Raw genomic sequence first — 20,521 nt, forward strand, 5'->3', positions numbered from 1 at the left:
TACCTGGTTGATCCTGCCAGTAGTCATATGCTTGTCTCAAAGATTAAGCCATGCATGTCTAAGTATGAACTAATTCAGACTGTGAAACTGCGGATGGCTCATTAAATCAGTTATAGTTTTTTTGATGGTACCATACTACTCGGATAACCGTAGTAATTCTAGAGCTAATACGTGCACCAAGTCCCGACTCTTTGGAAGGGATGCATTTTTTAGATAAAAGGCCGCCGCTGGCTTGCCCACTTCTCCGGTAAATCATGATAACTCGATGGATCGCACAACCCTTGTGCTGACGATGCTTCATTCAAATTTCTGCCCTATCAACTTTTGATGGTAGGATAGACTCTAGAGGCCTACCATAGTGGTGACAGGTGACGGAGAATTAGGGTTCGATTCCGGAGAGGGAGCCTGAGAAACGGCTACCACATCCAAGGAAGGCAGCATGCACGCAAATTACCCAATCTTGGCATGGCGAGGTAGTGACAATAAATAACAATACTGGGCTCATCGAGTCTGGTAATTGGAATGAGTACAATCTAAATCCCTTAACGAGGATCCATTAGAGGGCAAGTCTAGTGCCAGCAGCCGTGGTAATTCCAGCTCCAATAGCGTATATTTAAGTTGTTGCAGTTAAAAAGCTCGTAGTTGGATCTTGGGTCGTAAGGGTCGGTCCGCCTACTCGGTGTGCACCTGCCCTCCGTCCCTTTTGTCGGTGGCGTGCTCCTGGCCTTAATTGGCTGGGTCATGGTTCCGGCGTTGTTACTTTGAAAAAATTAGAGTGCTCAAAGCAAGCTTATGCTCTGAATACATTATCATGGAATAACGTGATAGGAGTCTGGTCCTATTGTGTTGGCCTTCGGGACCGGAGTAATGATTAATAGGGACTGTCGGGGGCATTCGTATTTCATTGTTAGAGGTGAAATTCTTGGATTTATGAAAGACAGACCACTGCGAAAGCATTTGCCAAGGATGTTTTCATTAATCAAGAACGAAAGTTGGGGGCTCGAAGACGATCAGATACCTTCCTAGTCTCAACCATAAACGATGCAGACCAAGGATCGGCGGATGTTGCTCTAAGGACTCTGCCATCACCTTCTGAGAAATCAGAGTGTTTGGGTTCAGGGGAAAGTATGGTCGCAAGGCTGAAAATTAAAGGAATTGATGGAAGGGCACCACCAGGAGTGGAGCCGGCTTAATTTGACTCAACACAAGGAAACTTACCAGGTCCAGACATAGTAAGGATTGACAGATTGAGAGTTCTTTCTTGATTCTATGGGTGGTGGTGCCTGGCCGTTCTTAGTTGGTGGAGCGATTTGTCTGGTTAATTCCGATAACGAATGAGACCTCAGCCTACTAAATAGCTATGCGGAGGTTCCCCTTCGTGGCCAGCTTCTTAGAGGGACTATGGCCGTTTAGGCCATGGAAGTTTGAGGCAATAACAGGTCTGTGATGCCCTTAGATGTTCTGGGACACACGCGCGCTACACTGATGCAGCCAACGAGTTTTTATTCCTGCTTCGAGAGGATCGGGAAATCTTCTCAAATTGCATCATGATGGGGATAGACCATTGCAATTATTGGTCTTCAACGAGGAATTCCTAGTAAGCGCGTGGCATCAACTCGTGTTGACTATGTCCCTGCCCATTGTACACACCGCCCGTCACTCCTACCGATTGAATGATCCGGTGAAGTGTTCGGATTGCGTCAACGATGGTGGTTTGCCACTGTCGATGTCATGAGAAGTTCATTGAACCTTATCATTTAGAGGAAGGAGAAGTCGTAACAATGTTACCGTAGGTGAACCTACGGTAGGATCATTGATAGCAGGGGTTTTCTTTTTTGGTTCGGGTTGGTTGGGTTTTGATTGCAATGTGGGACTTTGTGGTGCATCTCTAGGGGAGCGGGTTTGGTGTTTGGTGGGAACATTGTTGGTTTCTTGTCTCGAGGTAACTACGCTTGTTTTTTCGTGTGTGCTTGCAAGCCATGCTTGTGCTTGTCCCACCCATCCTTTGTTTTTCTTCCCCCCAATGTGTTTTTGCAGGGGGTCCGGAAGCTTGTTTCTTGGGAGCCCTTCCGATGATCTGTTCGGCCGGGCATGGTTGCTGCAGAGTTGAGGTGCTCGGTAAATACGATGGATAAATTTGGACTCATTCATAGCGGCGGTGCTCGATCTTTTGTTCGTTGGAAGGCATGGGCCAAGGGTGTTGGATTCCATAGTTCGTTCTCTCGAAAAGGCGGCGGTGGTTGATGTGTTGCTTGGGTGAGCTTTTTCGCTGGTGGTTGGGTCGAGGGAGTGGTTGCGCGCATGCCTGGTAGCTCAAACCTTCCGTGAGGCGAGATTGTCGGGGTGCGGTCAAGTATGGGATGGATGAAGAGCGGTTCAACCCGTTGGGCTGGCCACCCTAGTCCCTCCCGACCGTTCCTTCGACATGCCCTCGCGAAAGGATTGGGTGTCGAGGTAATGAAAAACCCATCCCTCCGTCTGAGCTCCATCGAGATCGCAATTTTCCCTGCCGACAGGCATGCGGGTGGAAATCTTATCTTGTGCCTTTACCGTCGAGGGAATTCCTCGTCCTCTCGTGACCCACTCCCCTTCTGAGGGAAAACGAAGTAGCGGGTCATGTCTTTGTTCCTCCCTTTGGATTGTGGGTTTTTTGTGGGACTTGCGTCATTTCTTTGTTTTGTGGTGTGCGCTTTGCAAACGTCCCTCTCTCTAGTGGCCTTGCACCATCGATGTATTTGTGGCCCGCGGCTTTCTCCAGTGTTGAGCGTCGGCCCGTGACAACTCCTCTTTGGAGTTTGATTATTTGACCCCCGTTGACTCTCTCGCTGGAAAGGTTGTCGGGTGTTTTGTACACAAAGGGGTGCAAGAGCGGGGTGGGTTTCTGTTATTGGCAGCGGTCTATTTGTCGTTTGAAGCCTTGTGCCACTGGGTTGGGGGGCTGTGTGCCTCTCAGTGACGTGCTCCAGACACTGGTCTCATCGTGGCCCTTGTCTTTTCTATTGGATAGTTTAGGTTGTGATTTATTTTTTTGGTTGTTTGCTATGTTGTAAAGCTGGAAAGGGTGTTGTGCTGAATGCATGTGGGAGGGTGTGAAGAGGTGGGACGATTTTTTGATTGGGTGCCTTGTTTGACTTATTTTTGGTTAGCGGACATCTACTCGGCATGCTGTTGATCTTCTCTCTTTTCTTGGGATCTTTGTTTCTTTGGTATTGTTTTCTTCCCTTCTTCCTTTTGCCCCTAGCTTTACGGAGGAGAGGTGGGATTGTTGTGGATTGGTGTTTGGGAAGGACAAAAAGTAGTGCGAGTTCCCAGGGTGGCCATCCTAGTCCTTCTCGATCGCCGTCCCCTACAGTTCCCCCGTTTTTCCGAAGGCGCGGGGTTTGGGAAGCTTGTTCTCTGTTTGAGCTTCCCCTTGTGAGCCAGTAGCCACGTTTGATATCTCTTACTTTCCTTTTGTTTTCTTCCCTTCTTGATTTTGGCCCCTTTGCTTTACGGAGAAAAGGTGGGATTGTTGTGGATTAGTGTTTAGGAATGACGAAAAGCAGTGTGAGTTCCGAGGGTGGCCACCCTAGTCCTTCTCGATCTCTGTCCCCTGTAGTTCCCCCCCCGTTTTGTGAAGGCACGAGGGTCAGGAAGCTTGTTCTCTATTTGAGCCTCCCCCTATGAGCCGGTGGACGCATTTGATATCTCTCTTTCTTTCATGTTGTTTTCTTCCCTCCTTCCTTTCGGCCCCTAGCTTTACGGAGAAAAGGTGGGATTGTTGTGGATTGGTGTTCGGGAAGGACGAAAAATAGTGTGAGTTCCTAGGGTGGCCACCCTAGTCCTTCTCAATCACCGTCCCCTGCAGTTCCCCCCTTTTTGCGAAGGCACGGGGTTGGGGAAGCTTGTTCTCTATTTGAAGCCTCCCCTTGTGAGCCGGTAGCCACGGTTGATATATCCCTTTCTCTCTTGTTGTTTTCTTCCCTTCTTCCTCGTGGCCCCTAGCGTTACGGAGAAAAGGTGGGATTGTTGTGGGTTGGTGTTCCAGAAGGACGAAATGCAGTGCGAGTTCCAAGGCTGGCCACCCTAGTCCTTCTTGATCATCGTCCCCTTCAGTTCCCCCCTTCAGTTCCCAAAGGCACAGGGCTTTGGGAGGCTTGTGCCTTGTTTTTGCTTTGTTTTCTACCCTTTTCTTCCTTTTGGTCCCTAACTCTACGGAGAAAATGGGGAATCGTTGTGGGCTGGTGTCGGGGAAGGGTTAAAAGCAGTGCGAGCTCCCGGGGTGGCCACCATAGTCCTTCTTGATCGTTGTTCCACGCATTTCCCCCCTTTTTGCGAGGGCGTGGGGCTGGGGGAGATTGTCCTCTGTTCGAGCCTCCCCCTGTGAGGGGGTTAGACACCTTTGTTTCTCTTTCTCTCATGCGTTTTTCCTCCTTTTGCCCCTTGGCCTTACATTTGTTGTGGGGGGTGCCCCTATTCAGTTTTGTGGCCAATTTTTCGGTAATACACGTGGAAACGACTCTCAGCAACAGATATCTCGGCTCTTGTTACGATGAAGAATGTAGCGAAATGCGATACTTAGTGTAAATTGCAGAATCCCATGAATCATCGAGTTTTTGAACGCAATTTGCGCCTGAGGCCTCGGTCGAGGTCACGTCTGTCTGGGCGTCGCATCCCATTCAAACGCGCTCCCTGCAATATGCTAGGGAGCAGCGGAGCTGGTTGTCCGTGCCTCATGCGGTGCAGTCTGATGAAATACCTCAAGCGATGTTTCGTGGCGTGCGTCGGCGAGCGGTGATCTTGTCCCCTTGGATGGGCAGTCGGCATTAGCCGATGCGGGCTTTGTGTGGCATCGCTCGAACTTGCTTTGCTCTCTCTTGTCCTCCCATGGGGTAGGGCGGATTTAGCTCCAACTTTGCGACCCCAGCTCAGGCGAGAACACCAGCTGAGTTTAAGCATATAATTAAGCGGAGGAAAAGAAACTTACAAGGATTCCCCTAGTAGCGGCGAGCGAACCGGGAAGAGCCCATCATGAAAATCGGGCGGCGGCGATGCCTGAATTGTATTCTGTAGAAGCATCCTCAGCGGTGGACCTGGGCCAAGTCCCTTGGAAGGGGGCGCCTGAGAGGGTGACAGCCCCATCGGCCCGAGACCCTGCCACATCACGAGGCATGTCGGCGAGTCGGTTTGTTTGGGAATGCAACCCTAATTGGGTGGTAAATTCCGTCCAAGGCTAAATACGGGCGAGAGACCTATAGCGAACAAGTACCGCGAGAGAAAGATGAAAAGGACTTTGAAAAGAGAGTTAAAGAGTGCTTGAAATTGCTAGGAGGGAAGCAGATGGAGGCTGTCGATGCGTCTTGGTCGGATGCGGAATGGCTCAGGCTGGTCTGCCGCTCGACTTGAGGTACAAACCAACACGGGCTGCTACATCGTCACAAGTGCGGGTGGATTACTGCCTGTCGGTTTGCCGCTGCAGTGGTCAAGGAACGAAGCATGTGCCCTTGTGGCGGGCCGTGTGCACCTGCGCGCTCGTGGTGTTGGTTGGCGGGCTTTCCATTCGACCCGTCTTGAAACACGAACCAAGGAGTCTAAAATGTGTGCGAGTCGGCAGGTTTGAAAACCTGCGAGGTGCAAGGAAGCTGACGGGCGAGATCCCCTCTCTGGGGGGGTGCATCGTCGACCGACCTTGAGCTTATGCAAAGGGTTCGAGTACGAGCACACCTGTTGGGACCCGAAAGATGGTGAACTATGCCTGAGCAGGGCGAAGCTAGAGGAAACTCTGGTGGAGGCTCGTAGCGATACTGACGTGCAAATCATTCTTCTCACTTGGGTATAGGGGCGAAAGACTAATCGAACCATCTAGTAGCTGGTTTCCTTCGAAGTTTCCCTCAGGATAGCTGGAGCTCACGCACGAATTTTATCGGCTAAAGCAAATGATTAGAGGCATCGGGGGCGTAACGCCCTCGACCTATTCTCAAACTTTAAATAGGTAAGAGGGTGCGGTTGCTCCATTGAGCCGCGCCGTGGAATTAAGAGCTCCAAGTGGGCCATTTTTGGTAAGCAGAACTGGCGATGTGGGATGAAACGAACGTCGATTTACGGTGCTGAATTGCGTGCTATCCTAGATCCCACAAAGGGTGTTGGTTGATTAGGACAACAGGACGGTGGTCATGGAAGTTGAAATACGCTAAGGAGTGTGTAACAACTCACCTGCCGAATCAACTAGCCCCGAAAATGGATGGCGCTGAAGCGCGCAACCTATACTCGACCGTCGGAGCAATTGCCTAGCTCCAATGAGTAGGAGGACACGGGGGTCGTTGAGAAACCTCAGGCGTAAGCTTGGGTGGATCAGCCCCCGGTGCAGATCTTGGTTGTAGTAGCAAATATTTGAATGAGAACTTTTAAGACTGAAGTGGGGAAAGGTTCCATGTGAACAGCACTTGGACATGGGTTAGTCGATCCTAAGAGATGGGGAAGCCTTGTATCAAGGGTGCACTCTGCACGAGCATCGAAAGGGAATCGGGTTAATATTCCCGAACCGGGACATGGCGGCGGACGGCACGTTAGGAAATCTGGAGACGTCGTCGGGGGCCCGGGAAGAGTTATCTTTTCTTTTTAATAGCTTGCCCATCCTGGAATTGGTTCACCTGGAGATAGGGTCTAGCAGCTGGAAGAGCACCGCACGTCTTGCGGTGTCTGGTGCGCCCTTGGAGGCCCTTGAAAATCTGGAGGACCGAGTACCGTTCATGCCCGGTTGTACTCATAACCGCATCAGGTCTCCAAGATGAACAACCTCTGGTCAATAGAACAATGTAGGTAAGGGAAGTCGGCAAAACGGATCCATAACTTCGGGAAGAGGATTGGCTCTGAGGGTTGGGCCTAGGGGTCTGTGCCCTCAACTCGTGGGCTGTCGATAGTCTGCCCGAGCTGCTCTCGCAGTGAGGGCGGGCAGTCGCGTGCCGATTGGGCTACGGGCGTAGAATGCCCCCTGTCGGGGGCTTTTCCCTAGGCGTCGAACAGTCGACTCAGAACTGGTACAGACAAGGGGAATCCGACTGTTTAATTAAAACAAAGCATTGCGATGTTCCCTGCGGATGCTGATGCAATGTGATTTCTGCCTAGTACTCTGAATGTCAAAGTGAAGAAATTCAAGCAAGCGCGGGTAAACGGTGGTAGTAACTATGACTCTCTTAAGGTAGCCAAATGCCTCGTCATCTAATTAGTGACGTGCATGAATGGATTAATGAGATTCCCACTGTCCCTATCTACTATCTAGCGAAACCAGAGCCAAGGGAACGGGCTTGGCAGAATCAGTGGGGAAAGAAGACCCTGTTGAGCTTGACTCTAGTTCAACTTTGTGAAATGACTTGAGAGGTGTAGAATAAGTGGGAGCCGTTTTCGGCGCAAGTGAAATACCACTACTTTTAACGTTATTTTACTTATTCCGTGGGGCGGAGATGGGGCACTGCCCCTGTTTTTGGCCTTAAGGCACGTTTCGGCGGGTCGATCCGGGGGGAAGACATTGTCAGGTGGGGAGTTTGGCTGGGGTGGCACATCTGTTAAAAGATAACGCAGGTGTCCTAAGATGAGCTCAACGAGAAAAGAAATCTCGTGTGGAACAAAAGGGTAAAAGCTCATTTGATTTTGATTTTCAATACGAATACAAACCGTGAAAGCGTGGCCTATCGATCCTTTAGATTTTCAGAATTTGAAGCTAGAGGTGTCAGAAAAGTTACCACAGGGATAACTGGCTTGTGGCAGCCAAGCATTCATAGCGACGTTGCTTTTTGATCCTTCGATGTCGGCTCTTCCTATCATTGTGAAGCAGAATTCACCAAGTGTTGGATTGTTCACCCACCAATAGGGAACATGAGCTGGGTTTAGACCGTCATGAGATAGGTTAGTTTTACCCTACTGGTGAACCGCACCGCAATAGTAATTTAACTTAGTACGAGAGGAACCGTTGATTCACACAATTGGTCATCGCGCTTGGTTGAAAAGCCAGTGGCGCGAAGCTACCGTGTGTCAGATTATGACTGAACGCCTCTAAGTCAGAATCCACGCTAGAAGCGGTGCATGTCACTCTTCGACTGTATCTCAACCCGCAGTAGGGGCGTCTCTTTGTCACCCCCAGGGGCCCGTGTCATTTGCAAACCGCGGTCGTGAAGCATCTCGGTTGGGGCAGCTTTGAAGTTCAATTCCAAACGGTCGTTGAGAAGAATCCTTTGCAGACGACTTAAATACGCGACGGGGTATTGTAAGTGGCAAAGTGGCCTTGCTGCCACGATCCACTGAGATTCAGCCCTTGGTCGCCTCGATTCAGAGCTTCGCTCTTGTCACAAACAAAATCCGGGCAACCCTCTCACGCCTCTGCCTCTTCCTCCAAATGACAATTTTCCATTGCTTGGGGGCGGGAAATTTGGGGTTTCCATGCTGCACCCCGGCGCCGAAAATTTGGGTTTTCCACGCCGCAACGGAAAGGGCGCTGAAGCCCAGGAAAACTGGGGTTTCCATGCCGCGCCCCGGTGCCGAAAATTTGGGGTTTCCACACCGCGACGAAAAGGGCCCCAAAACCGAGGAAAACTGGGGTTTCCATGCCGTGCCCCGACGCCAAAAATTTGGGGTTTCCACGCCGCGACGGAAAGGGCACCGAAGCCCAAGAAAACTGAGGTTTCAATGCCGTGCCCCGGCGTCGAAAATTTGGGGTTTCCACCGGCGCCGAAAATTTTGGGTTTCCGCTGGGCTCTTAAAATTTGGGGCTTCCATGTCGCGCAAAAAATTTGGGGTTTCCAGCCGGCGCCTAAAATTTGGGGTTTCCACCAGGCTCCTAAAATTCGGGGCTTCCATGTCGTGCCAAAAATTTGGGGTTTCCACCCGGTGCATAAAATTTGGGGTTTCCACCGGGCTCCTAAAACTCGGGGCTTCCATGTCGCGCCAAAAATTTGGGGGTTCCGCCCGGCGTAGAAAAAAATTGGGGTTTCCGCCCAGCCCAAAATTTTTTGGGGTTTACAAGTCGCGCCCAAGCCTGGGGAAACTTGGGGTTTTTGAGTCGCGCCCCGGCGCCCAAGCCGGGCGAAACTTGGGGTTTCCATGTCGCTCCCCGACCGAAACTAGCGGCGCCCAAGCCTGGGGAAACTTGGGGTTTCCGAGTCACGCCACGACCGAAATCGGCGGCGCCCAAGCCTGCGGAAACTGGGGGTTTCCAAGTCACGCCCCGACGCCCAAGCCTGTGGAAACTGGAGGTTTCCAAGTCACGCCCCAGCGCCCAAGCCTGCGGAAACTGTGGGTTTCCAAGTCACGCCCTGGCGCCCAGTCCTGGGGAAACTTGGGGTTTCCATGTCGCGCCACGACCGAAGCCGGCGGCGCCCAAGCCTGCGAAGACTCGGGGTTTTCCATGTCGTGCCCTGGCGCCCAAGCCTGGGAAGCTTGGGGTTTCCATGTCTCGCCCTTTTATGGAACCATGGGTTTCCGCATTTTACGGCACGAGGGAAATGCGGGGAACTTGGGGTTTCCATGACGATGCAAACCAGCTCGTAAGTCTCAGGAACTTGGCGTGTTTAGAAACCGCTGCCCAAGTCTGGGGAACTCGCTGTTTCTATGTCGCGGCACACCCTGAATCGCCCGAGAGTCTGTGGAACTTCGGATTTCCATGTCGTGGGGCCACGAAGAGCCGCCAAAGTCTAGGGAACTTGGGGTGTCCATTTTGCGGCGCGACGAAAATTGCTACCCAAGTCAGCGGACACACATGGGGTTTCCATTTCGCGTCACAACAAAAATTGCTACCCAAGTCTGGGAAACGCGGTGTAAGGACCTGCGGTTCGGTTTCTCCCCGTCGGTGTAAAGTGCAAACTCTACGACCGAAATGTGCAAAGGGACATAAGTATAATGTGCATTAGAGGTGGAGCGATGTTTAGTTTATAGCGTGGGAGCGTTTGGCATAACCCACGGGCCGACTTACATGTTGGGGCGACTTGAACGAAGGATTGCTTGCCGACCAACAATCTGATGGCAAGTTTGCAACGTGTAAGGGCGTTTTGGCACGCGGTGGTTGAGTCGGCCTGGGCAGTGACTCGCCCAACCGCTCGTATAAATATGGCAAGGCGTTGGAGGATTTGGCATTCATTCAAAGATGGACATTCGAACATGAGAATTCGGTGATCAAGAAAAACGTGCGAAGTAGTGGAGCAGGTCGGAAAAGAGGCGCGGGCATATATGTGCCCGCTCTTGGGCAAGCAAACACAATACGCACAGGTTTCGGTTATCGGGTGAGGGTGCAGGTAAGGAAGGCACCTGCCGTTCGGTGTGACACGGGGTGTCTCGGGTAGGTCACCCGCCCGTCGTGGAAGAAGAAACGCGGAGGTGTCTCGGGTGACTCGGGTAAGTCGCCTACCCGTCATGCAAAAGGAAACGGGGGGTGACTCGGGTGAGGTCGCCCGCCTGTCGTGCAGCGGTAAACGAGGTTCGGTCAAGGAGTACGGTTGGCAGCTCGTGTGAGGGCGCGCCCACCCAGCTCGGGCAAGGAACTCGGTTGGCACACGGAGGTGTTTCCTATTTGTAAAATTGGCTAAGTATGAAACTTGGTGTTTCCCATGTATACTTGTAAAGCCTCGTAAACATTGTAGAGTTGAATAATATATTGTATTCGGGCATACTCATTGTTCAAGGAGTTGCCCCTCCCTTTATACTGCGCAATTGTGTTCTTCATGTATAATTTCTGATGATAATGAATGTGTATGGGTGTTCATTGGTATAAAGGAAACATAATAATACTTGGTTGCGAAAAACAAACTAAGTAGACTAATGGTTGGGCGTAGTCCATGAACATAAGTATTGGTGAAAAGAAAGTGTTCGGTGGCGCCGCACCTCGCCAAGTACGGCTGAAAGACTACTGTAGGCCTGGGGGCGTGACACGCGGGGTTCCCATGTCGCTCGCACCGTGTTGGGCATGGCGCACGCCCCTTGATACCTGCACGATGGGCGAACCACCGACGGAAGGCGCACGGGCGACCCTTGTTGCGTGCCCGGATGAAAGAGGTGACCATGTGCAGATGAGTTAGGATGCGGGCAGGTGTGCGACGTGTGGCGACGGGTGTAATCGGTGAGGTGTTGGAGCCGACCCATGGGTGCGACGGTGCACACGAAGGGATGCGGCGGTTCGTTGGAATGGGGCGTGTCGAGGTTATGTGGCAGGTCAGCTAGGCATGCATGTTGATGGAGCCAACCCTTGTTATCCTCGAGAGACATGGCCCTTGGGCGAAAGGATGCGTATAAGTAAGGAGGATGGCGTTCGACGAAGGGACATCGAGCTCAGACTTCCACATCGCAGAACAAGTGCGAAGGAAGGAGTTGGGTGAAAACGGAAGGAAGAGAAGGACGCGGGTAAGAGGGCTGCACCGACAGGCGGATTACAGAGGGCGGGTCCGGCTTGGTAGTGTGGACAGGCAAAGCGGGGCGGGTTACCGTCCAGGCAGGTAGGCCGCACTGCATTCGGGCCGTGCGCCCTCACTATGGACAGCACCGACTGGCAAAGTTTGGGCGCCCCGGAAGGGAAAGTCAGGCGGATAGGTTCGCAGTTCAGGTGTGGAGTTGTGTCGTGCAGGTCACGGGCCAGTGCAACACGACCACACGACATGACAGGTTGAAAGAATAATTGAAGAAGATAAATTTATGGTAAGTTATTTTCACTGCATTGTTAAGAACACTTATTGGAAAATTGACCGAGTTTTGAAGTAGGCGCAGACCGTGTACTCAAGTATTGGTAAAAATAAAAAGTACGGCGGTGCCGCACCCGCTTATGCATGGTTGAAATACTACCACTAGGATAGGAGCGTGACATGGGTCTACCAGTCCCTCCTCGACAGAGGTCACCAAATTTCGGGAAACCCAGGGATTCCATGTCCCGCCTTGTCGCAAGCATCCCAAGGGCGGGAGATTTGCAGTTCCCATGTCGCGTCGCGATGGAAATCGCCCCAGGTGCAGTAAACTTGGTGTACATCGAGACTGCAACCTCACATCAAGAAAAAGGCTCGGTTGGTCAAGAGAATGAAGGTTTCTTCATTGGTAAAGGATCTCGCTAAGGATCAAAGGTGGAGTCTCTTCTAGAGCTAGTCCACCATGGACTATCAAAAGTTGAAAGAAGGACAGAGTGCCGGGGAACGAAGCGCCGAAGAAACAAAGTGTAGAGAGGAGGAAGGAATCGACTTGTGCTTGGGGGATATTATTGTAAAGGGTCTAGGGCTTCACAATGACCAATAAGAAGCTTCAATGAGAGAAATTTACGAAAGGGTTTTCCTCTGAGAGAGAGAGAGAGAGGTTTTTCCTTGGCAGAAAGCCAACATCTTGTGTTCTTGTTCTTATTTTTTTGGCACCAGTTTGATGAAAGTAAACACACATGCATTAATAAGAAGAGAAGAAGATTAAGATAACACGATAAATTGCAAAAGAGCTTCACAAATTGTTATCAAGTCTAGAAGAATCTTGCTATACCCCATTGCCCCAGATTCTTCAACGCGGTATCGGAGCTAAGGTGACACATCAAGGAAAGGGAATCTCAAGAACATCCGCAAGGTTGAAGCGTCAAGCCAAGAAGTCTCAATCACATCAAGGACAAGAAGGTCTACCATCTGTCATTCCTCATGGAAGACTACAAAGCAAGAAGAAACTCTTTGTATAAAGGCACCTACAAGAAGAACAAATCAAAGAGGGACCTACATCAACCTACACCATCTTGAAGAATGAAAGGCACTACGAGTCAAGTCATCAAGAAAGTCCATTTGAAGAAAGCAACTTGAACAACATCAAGATCTAAGGAAGGCAAGCCATCAAGAAGAAAGCAAGTTCACTACCTCTCAAGCTCTATCAAGTAAGTATATGTCCCCTTCTGAGTATACCTCAGTGTCTTTTTGCAAGGAAAGTAGCAAATTGGTTGGGACCACTACATGTCCAAAGTCCAACGGTTTGGATGCCAAGAGTATGGACGCTACAAAAGGGATTGTCCTAAACTTAAGAAGGACAACAACAACAAGAGAAAAAGGGAAGAAGCTCATGTAACTCAAGAAGTGAAAGAAGACGACAAGAAGCAAAAGAAGGAAGATCCTCCTATGACTAAGTCAACCTCTTTGCTTAAAGTCTTCTTTCAAAGGGGGTAGAGGTCTCATTGGGGGTCCCATTTATGGGATTCAAGAGAGGATGATATACAGGCGAGAGAAGATGAAGCAAGAAAGGCTACACCAATCGAGGAGAACTATCAAATAAAGTCGCGATGATAAAAGCATAATCAAGGTGAGGTATGTATGCATCAAAGTTTAAGTCATGTCATCATATATATTGATTGGGTCATGGGAAAAGTTTTAGAATCATGATCAAGAATAAAAGGATCTCTTTCGCCAACGACATGCTCGGAGGCATGTGCTACAGTGGAGTAAAGGTCAACATGAAGAAGTGCTCTCATAAGGAGTATAAGGTGGTTGACCAATCAATCCAATAAGAAGCAAATGAAGAACATCGCGGTCACAAAGAATAACTATTTGACAAGATTCCTCAACATCTCTCGAAAGAAGGCATGGAAACTCTGACAAAGGAAGAAAAAGATAAAGGACCCTTGACACCTACAAAGGCCTTAGAGATAGTAAGGTGCAGATAACCGTTTCCACTCTACAAATATGTCATGATGAAGAGCAATATCATGAAGGGCCACTAAATCAAAGTACGGGAACAAGCGACTACAACTAAGCATCCATGTGATAAGTGTTATGAAGGATAGACAAGGTGACAAAGGAGTAGCTAGATGACAAAAAGGACCTGATATATATCAAGAAGGCCACTTTCCACGAAGTGAGCAATTACATGACAAACCAGGGGGGAAAGTGATCGATGGTCGGTACCCTGCCAAGAAGAAGTTTAAACAAAGACTTCATGAAATCGAAGGAAAGAAGGAGATCAAGCGGTTGAAGGACCCACGAAGAAGACATTGTTGATGAATGGACAAGTCCCTAGCTAAGAGGGAGTTCTAACAAGTTCCCAACTACAAAGGAGCTTGGGCAAGTTCTTTGTCAGAGGAAATGTGGGCATGTCTTCCCCAATCAAGGGGAAGAGATAGACACAACATTCTTGTCTTCACTTGCCAAGAAATAATGGGAGGATTAGGCAATCATTTGGCATCTGATGCTCTTTGAAGATGTGTAGGGCACCCAAGTCAAGAGTAGGCAAGAGGAGCGATATTCTTTGAGGGATGGGAACCCAAGACAAGAATTGTCCTGGAAGGTCATACTCAGGGAACACCTGGGTGGGTATGTACCTTTAGAGACAATGACCAAGGTGTTAGTCAAGGCCTTGCTATGAACAATGTTGGCTAATATGATGCTATAACAGATGGGTTTCCAATCCGGTTTCTCTTATGTGAATTATTCAAGAATGAAAAATAGCCAAACACCTTGTAATGATTTATGAATACCTCCCTAGTTGAGAGGGGGTGTTGAAGAAAGTGTAACTGGGTTCGGTCTTCATAAATGTACTTTCGATATTTGTATTTATTCAAGAAAATAAATAAATAAATAAATAAATATATATATATATATATATATATATATATATATATATATATATATATATATATACAGATATATATATTATATTTGTCATTGATTTTCTTGCTCATTGAAATAGGCCTAGCACATGTTAAAGTGTTATAAAGAGTCAAAAGAAAATGTTGAAGATATTAAGGACATGTTACCCCAGGTATATTTTTGTATTAGAGTTAAAGATATTCCTACCCTCGTGCATTCGTTCGGGTCATGCACCCGTTCAAACCCCAAATTTCCTTCGGGCGAGCCGGGTCATCCCGTGCCATGCCGTGTGTGGGGGTGCGCGGGCACATGTGGGCGTGCCGAAAATGCCAATTCATGACCGCCCGTGTGCCTTCATTGTTTGGGTCATGCACCCATGGAAACCCCAAATTTCATTCGGGTGATTCGGGTTGGCTCGCCTAGGGCTGGTCGGGTTGTGCCTGCCATGTGTGGGTGCCCCGGCACACGTGGCCGTGCCAAAAATTCTAAGTCGTCACCGCCCGTGTGTCTTCTGCACATTCGTGCGGCCCATTTGCCCGACGCTCCCTCGGGCCTTCGTTCGGGTCGTGCACCCATGGAAACCCCAAATTTCGTTTGGGTCGTGCACACATGGAAACCCCAAATTCCGTTCGGGCGGGTCGGGTCGTGTCGTGTGTGGGTGCCCGTGAAAACGCGTTCGGGCGAGTCGAGTGGGGTCGGGTCGTGCTGTGCCACGCGTGGGTTCTCGGGAACATGTGGCCGTGCAAAAAATGTTAGGGCGTGACCACCTGTGTGCCTCTTGCACATTCGCGCGACCCGTTTGTCCGACGCTCCGTCGTGCCTTCGTTCGGGCGGGTTGGGTCGTGCCATGTGTGGGTGCTCGGGCACACGTGGTAGTGCAAAAAATGCTAAGTCATGACCCCCCGTGTGCCTTCTACACGTTCTTGCGGCCTGTTTGCTCGACGCTGCCTTGTGCCTTCGTTCGGGTCGCGCACCCGTGGAAACCCCAAATTTCGTTCGGGTTGTGCATACAAGGAAACCCCAAATTTTGTTCGGGTCAGGTCGTGTCGTGTCGTGTGTGGGTGCCCATGCAAACGCGTTCGGGTGGGTCGGGTCGGCTCGCACAAGGCTGGTTGAGCTGTGTCAGGTCGGCTCGCACAAGGGCGGTCGGGCCGTGTCGTGCCGTGTGTGGGTGCCCGGGCACACGTGGTCGTGCCAAAAATACTAAGTCGTGACTGCCCGTGTGTCTTCTGCACGTTCGTGTGGCCCGTTTGCCTGATGCTCCCTCGTGCCTTCGTTCGGGTCGTGTGCCCACGGAAACCCCGAAATTTCCTTCGGGTCGTGCGCCCATGGAAACCCCAAATTTCGTTCGAGCGGGTCGGGACGTGTCGTGTGTGGGTGCCCGTGCAAACGGGTCGGGTCGTGTCATGTCGTGTCGTGTGTGGGTGCCCGTGCAAACGGGTCGGGTCGTGTCATGTCGTGTCGTGTCGTGTCATGTCGTGTCGTGTTGGGTCGTGTCATGTCATGTTGGGGTGGGACTTGTGCACGATCGTGATGCCCGTTTGCCCGAATCTTCCTTGTGACTTCGTTTTGGTCGTGTGTCGGACCCATGTAAACTCGTTCGAGCTGGTCGTTTGCCGTGTAAACACTCGTTCAGGAGGGTCATTTGCCATGTAAACTCGTTCGGGCGGGTCGGGCGAGGTCGTCCGTGCAAAAATGTTCGGGCGGGTTGGGCGAGGGCATCCGCGCAAACCCGTTCGGGCGGGTCGTTCGGGCAAGGGCGTCCGTGCAAACCCGTTCAGGCGGGTCGGGCGAGGGCGTCCGCGCAAACCTATTCAGGCGGGTCGGGCGAGTGCGTCCGTGCAAACTCGTTCGGGCGGGTCGTTTGAGGGCGCCCATGTGAACTCGTTCGGGCGAGGGTGCGCCCAGGCGAACGAGCCTGTATCAAAAATGCTAAGTTGTGACCCGAGGTTGGCTTTGTGCACGTTCGTGCAGCTCGTTTGCCTGACTCTCCCTTGTCGCTTCGCTTCGGTCGTTCGGGCACCCATGAAAAATTGTTTGGGCGGGTCGTTTGAGGGCACCCGTGCGAACTCGTTCGGGCGGGTCGTTTGAGGGCGCCCGTGTGAACTCGTTCGGGCGGGTCGTTTGAGGGCGCCCATGTGAACTCGTTCGGGCGTGTAAGACCTTCGAGTTACGGGCGCGGGCGAGGTCGTGCATGAGGGCACGCGGGTAGGCGCGCGGGTAGGCACACGGGCGCGTGGGCGGGTGCTCGGGCACACAACGCGATGGACATACGATGGATTTGCGACGATGTGCAACGAAAGGTAGAACATGCGACAACACTTGAAATGCGACTAAGTATATATGCGATGGAATGAAGACTTGCAAGCCGACTTGCAAGGAATGTATTATGGGTGCATTGTTGAAGGTTTTGGGGTCGGCCATGGGCTGCACACCCCATGTAATTCCAAGGTAGCATGCGTATAAATGGAAGGGCATAAGGCTCATTCGAACAACAACAACTCGCATCTCTTCTACGCACAGGTACACAGGGGTAAACGGTAGTGCGCAGATACAAGAGGAGCTGCGCATAACTCATGCGCTCCACTTGTAGGCATGCTCAAGGTTGCTGTGAGTCAGTCGTAGAGTGGGTAAGACGTGCCCGGGGTACGGTGTGAGTGCAGATTCGTGCAGAACTTAAGGAGGAGTTCTAGGTGTCTCGGGTGAGCACCCTCCTACCGTGTAAGGTTGGCATGAGTATTGTAAAGGCTGTTCTATGCCTTGGTTGTAAAATATTCTAAGTATAGACTTGGAGTTTTGCCAAGTATACTTGATGATTGTATTATTGAAAAACTGATATAATATATTGTCGGGCAGACTCACATTACGGGGAGTTGCCCCTCCCCTTTATACTTGTTTGCAATTGTTGTTCTTGGTTAATTGCATGATGATAATGAATGAGTATGGGCTTCATTAAGTATAAAGGAATATTGCTTTTACTTAGTTGTGAAACACAAGCTAAGTATGTTAATGTGAAAATAGGCGTAGTCCACGAATGTTAGTATTGGTGAAAAGAAAGCGTTCGGTGGTGCCGCACCTTGCTACAAGCGGTTGGAAGACTACCGCAGGTGTAGGGGCATGACAGTTGGTATCAGAGCCAGGTTTGTTCGTGAAGATTGAAGCTGTTGAATGGTGGAGACTAGATCGCAAAGGAAGAAGAAGCTGTTAGAGATGGCAGCCGGGTCTCAAGTTGGGTCTAGCCATGAAGCTGGAACTTTATCACTTATGGAAAGAATACTGTAGAGGATGGAAGCCATGGAGTCTTCTTGGGAAACGAGGGAGGACTTGTTCATTAAGGAGCAAGAGACCAGCTCGAAACCAAGGGAAGAACTTGATGAGCTCCGAACGCATCATGAGTACATGGATCTTCTATGTACACAATTAGAGATGAGGGTCAAAGAGGTCAAATAAGCAAGGGATCAGGGTCTTGCAGAGATCGTGAACTTGAAGGGATCTCTTTACAGGGTAAAAAAATCTCTTGATGAAGCCAAGGATGAGATTGCGGTGTTGAAGAAGGTCGTGAGGCATAACTCAGGTGGAGGAATGCCTCATGTGAAGGTCAAGGAACCGGAATTTTATGATGGCACAAGGAATGCAAAGACTCTTGGCAACTTTCTATGGGACATGGAACAGTACTTGGAACGGTTGAGTCTACCTGATGGTGAGACACAAGTCAAGGTGGCTGCTCAGTTCTTAACAAAGGATGCTAAGATGTGGTGGCGAAGGAGGGTGGATCAGATTGTCAGTGGCAGTGCTGATGACATCACTTCGTGGGATGACATGAAGAAGGCTTTGCAGACCCATTTCAGTCCTCAGGATGAAACGTGGGAAGAAAGGACGAAGATTAAGTACATTAAGCAAACCGGAAGTCTACAAGCATACCAGCGAGAGTTTGCAAGTGCAGCTCTGGAACTACCCAACATGGCGGAGAGGGACAAGGTGTTCAACTTCATTATTGGGTTGAAGCCTTGGGCACGCAATGAGGTGAAGAGGTAGAAGATTAGAACACTTGAGGAGGATTTTGCTGCGGTTGATAGGTTGGTGGATCATTATGATGAGACTTCTGATGAGAAAAAGAAGTCCGACAAGCCGAAAGAAAAGAAGAAGGATGATGCTTCGAAATCGGATGATGGTTCGAAGACGAAGAAGCCTTTGAAATGTTGGATATGTGCAGGACCACACATGGTGAAGAATTGTCCCTCTAAACCGAAGGTGGTCGCTATTGCACAGTCTGATGGAAAGAATGATGATGCTTCTGTGGGGATGATGCAGATACTTGGTGCTTCTACTACTACGGAAGTGGCCTCTAGAAGGGATCCTGAAAGGAACAAGTTGGAGTATGTTCGAATGAAGGTTGGAGGTGCTGATGTGCTCACTATGGTGGATAGTGGGGCTTCTCACAACTTAATGGGCGAAGATACTGTGAGAAGAATTGGGCTGAAGTTTGTACCGGCAAAGGCACAAATGAAGACAGTGAATTCTCCTCCTATTGAGATTCTTGGTATAGCTGAGAGGGTGGACACTACACTTGGTGAATGGACCGGGAAGGTGGACTTCACTATAGTGTGGATTGATGACTATGAAGCTGTATTGGGGATGGGGTTCGTTTCGGTCGTTCGGGGGGGTCGTTTGAGGGCGCCCATGTGAACTCGTTCTGGTGGGTCGTTCGGGTGAGGGCGCACCCGGGCAAACAAGCCCGTATCAAAAATGCTAAGTTGTGACCCGAGGTTGGCTTTGTGCACGTTCGTGCAGCTCGTTTGCCCGGCTCTCCCTTGTCGGTTCGTTTCGGTCGTTCAGGCGGGTCGTTTGAGGGCGCCCGTGTGAACTCGTTCAGGCCGGTCGTTCGGGCGAGGGCGCGCTCGGGCGAACGAGCCTGTATCAAAAATGCTAAGTTGTGACCCGAGGTTGGCTTTGTGCAAGTTCGTGCAGCTCGTTTTCCCGGCTCTCCCTTGTCGCTCAGTTTTGGTCATTCGGGCACCCATGCGAAATCGTCAGGCGGGTCGTTTGAGGGCGCCCGTGTGAACTCATTCAGGCGGGTCGTTTGAGGGCACCCGTGTGAACTCGTTTAGGCGAGTCATTTGAGGTGCCCGTGTGAACTCATTCAGGCGGGTCGTTTGAGGGTGCCCGTGCGAACTCATTCGGGCGAGTCGTTTGGGCGAGGGCACGCCCTGGCGAACGAGCCCGTATCAAAAATGTTAAGTCATGAGCCGAGGTTGGCTTTGTGCACGTTCGTGCAGCTTGTTTTCTCGGCTCTCCCTTGTCGGTTCGTTTCGGTCATTCGGGCGGGTTGTTTGAGGGCGCCTGTGTAAACTTGTTCGGGCGGGTCGTTCAGGCGAGGGCGCGCCCGGGCGAACGAGCCCGTATAAAAAATGCTAAGTTGTGACCCGAGGTTGGCTTTGTGCACGTTCATGCAGCGCGTTTGCCCGACTCTCCCTTGTCGGTTCGTTTCGGTCGTTCGGGCGGGTCGTTTGAGGGCATCCGTGTGAACTCGTTTGGGCGGGTCGTTTGAGGGCGCCCATGTGAACTCGTTCGGGCGAGGGCACGCCCGGGCGAACGAGCCCATACCAAAAATGCTAAGTTGTGACCTGAGGTTGGCTTTGTGCACGTTCGTGCAGCTCGTTTGACCGACTCTCCCTTGTCGCTTCGTTTCGGTCGTTCGGGCACCCATGCAAAATCGTTCGGGCGGGTCGTTTGAGGGCGCCCGTGTGAACTGGTTCCGGCGGGTCGTTCGGGCGAGTCATTTGAGGGCGCCCGTGTGAACTCGTTTGGGCGGGTCGTTCGGGCAGGTCATTTGAGGCGCCCATGTGAACTCGTTCGGGCGGGTCGTTCAGGTGGGTCGTTTGAGGGCGCCCGTGTGAACTCGTTCGGGCGGGTCGTTTGGGTGAGGGCGCGCCCAGGCGAACGAGCCCGTATCAAAAATTCTAAGTTGTGACCCG

At 50.9% G+C, this 20,521-nt stretch overlaps 3 non-coding genes across 3 annotated transcripts; all 3 read left to right on the forward strand.

The window, feature by feature from the left end:
* LOC149221992 (18S ribosomal RNA) lies at positions 1–1,816 on the forward strand. Its single transcript, XR_016249906.1, has one exon. It is a non-coding gene; the product is annotated as an 18S ribosomal RNA (ribosomal RNA).
* Positions 1,817–4,496: 2,680 nt separating this feature from the next.
* On the forward strand, positions 4,497–4,650 carry LOC149221993 (5.8S ribosomal RNA). Its single transcript, XR_016249748.1, has one exon. It is a non-coding gene; the product is annotated as a 5.8S ribosomal RNA (ribosomal RNA).
* A 247-nt stretch (positions 4,651–4,897) lies between these two features.
* LOC149221994 (25S ribosomal RNA) lies at positions 4,898–8,305 on the forward strand. The gene has a single exon (XR_016249942.1). It is a non-coding gene; the product is annotated as a 25S ribosomal RNA (ribosomal RNA).
* Positions 8,306–20,521: the final 12,216 nt, after the last annotated feature.

The sequence above is a fragment of the Pinus tabuliformis genome, chromosome Q (assembly GCF_031772625.1).
Source record: "Pinus tabuliformis cultivar Carrire ecotype Pingquan chromosome Q, CPIR1, whole genome shotgun sequence".
Classification (NCBI taxonomy): domain Eukaryota; kingdom Viridiplantae; phylum Streptophyta; class Pinopsida; order Pinales; family Pinaceae; genus Pinus; species Pinus tabuliformis.